Genomic DNA, 2396 nt, shown 5'->3' on the forward strand with positions numbered 1-2396 from the left:
TCTTTCCCAACCTCAAAAAAAAAAGTTCATATAAAAGCTATTTGTTTTTATCATCATAATTATTATTAATCTTCAAGTTTCTGAATTGGGAAAAATGCTCTAAGCATTTTACCTTAATTCTAGCTGTATATTCGCACTCTTCATGCCCTGACCTGTTCCAATGTCTTCCTGACTTTTTCAGAATATGCTAAGGATAAAGCTAAATTATTTGACTAAAACAAAGAAGATCAAAGTCAGATTTCAGAGCTTTGCATAAGAAAAAATGAGAGGCTGACAACTGCTTCTCCCCTTTGCACAAAGAATAGTTTTGACACTAGGATGGGGTATAGATCTACATAAATATGTCCAGTGTCAACCTAGGTGAGGTCAGCAAAGACAGTGTTTGGGTGTGCATGGGAAAGAGTGAATTAGCAACTGTTTAAACTTAGAATATCAGAAAATAATTTAGCTTTGTTTCCAGTCAGGATCCTACTTTGATAAGTTGTCTTAATTAAAAACATTCTCTTCCTAAGATCCATTTGAAAAAGATTATGATTAAATAGATCTCCTAAAAATTTCTTTGATATTAAGAGAATGGGAAATAGGGAAAAGAGATTTCTTGGCATGGTTTAGACCAGAAGAAGTTTAAAAATCTACATTTGCCTAAATCTTCCAAAACAAATTTTCAATTTGTTCATGACTTTATTACTTTTTTTTTTCACAATTGATTTAAAACATTGTGTGTTTAGGAGATGGGAATAAAGAAGGGAAAAGAATCACTGTAGTTCTGAATGCTTCAGAGGCCCGCAGTTGGGTAGATAGCACTCTACCAGTAGATCTTAAAGACTTACATGTTAGATGTCCAATTGATTGTCCATCCTTCATCACCATCTCCAGTATTCCCATTCTTCTTTTCCCTATTGCCTGCTGGAGCAGTTAAGTAGTAAAGCACTCAACCTTGAGTAGGGAAACTAAGTTCAAATTCTGCCTCAGGTATTTACTAGCAGTGTGACCATAAACAAATCATTTGACTGTTCTGTGCCTCAGTTTTCTCATGGTAAATGGGAATGATAATAGTTTTTACCTCAAAAGGTTGTTGTGATGAGAAACTAAGAGTATTTATAAAACTGTTTGTACATCTTAAAGTGTTATATAAATAGCTATAATTATCATTATTTCTACTAGCGAGGGAGTAGCAGCTGGCTTGGCAATACTTTACTCATCATCGTTCCATTGATTTATGATCTCAAAGCTTTAGAGAAATGAATCATGCATGCTCTTTATCTAAGGAGTCCTTAATCAAGGACTCCTTGTCCTAAATAGATTGTGTCTTGACCAGCAAATGAATTTGTGTTTGTTCAAATTGTCTTCAGAGCTCATGTGATTGCTTCATAATCAGTTCAGCAATGGTAATCCCTTATACAAAGCAGAGGTTTGCTCCCATTTTGTCAGAGTAGAGTATTATAGGTGTAGAATATCATATATATTGCTTGACAAAATTGATGTATGAGTTGGTTTTGTTGAACTGCTTCTTAATCTTTTTCTTTCTTATCCTTTGCTATAAAATGAAATTCCCTGAATAGAGGTAGAAAGAGAAATGTAGTCAGAAATAAAGATCTCTGAAATTAAACATATATGATTTGCTTCACATGGCTTCTCTTATTATCTCTATGCCAATAGGTTACTTGGAATTATATGAGATGATTAGAACCTCAGTCTGGGACTATGAAAAGAGTACTTTTGGGATGAGAAATGCAGAATTAAAAAACAAAAAAACTGTCAATGAAAATGTTGGAGGAAAGGAAAAAATAGGGAGAGATGGGATGATCTCATGGTCTAATTCACTTATCATGTGTTCTAGGTCTCATCAATCCTTGTTTCTGTTTATGGCTTTGCCATTTTCTTGTAAGAATCAATGTGGGAATAATACTGCCTCTGGAGTAAGAAGACTTGGGTTCAAATTCTACCTTAGATGCTTGTTATTTTAGTGACTTTGAAAAACATACTTAACCTTCCTTGGTCAATTTCTTCACATGGGAAATGAATGAGCAGATAGCATCTCAGGTCTCTTCTAGTTCTAAATTTATAAACCTAATAGTATCTTCAAATTCCCACCATCTTATTTAAGGATGCTCTAATTCTACTTGGGAAGTAGAAAATATTCATAATGGAAATATTAATAGTGTTAATAGTTAATATTTATATAGTGCTGAAAGGTTTATAAAGCCCTTTTCAAGTGTCATCTTATATGGTCCTAAGAACTTTGTGTGGTAGATGCTATTATTATTCTTCCCATTTTATACAGGAGAAAACTGAGGCCCAGAGCATTTGTGCCTTGTCCCAGATTATAGAAGAATTTTGAAATATGATGAAAAATGATAAAAAGAATACAGAATTATGACTCAGAAGATTTAGGT

Source organism: Sarcophilus harrisii, chromosome 2, assembly GCF_902635505.1.
Source record: "Sarcophilus harrisii chromosome 2, mSarHar1.11, whole genome shotgun sequence".
In the NCBI taxonomy this organism is placed as follows: Eukaryota; Metazoa; Chordata; class Mammalia; order Dasyuromorphia; family Dasyuridae; genus Sarcophilus; species Sarcophilus harrisii.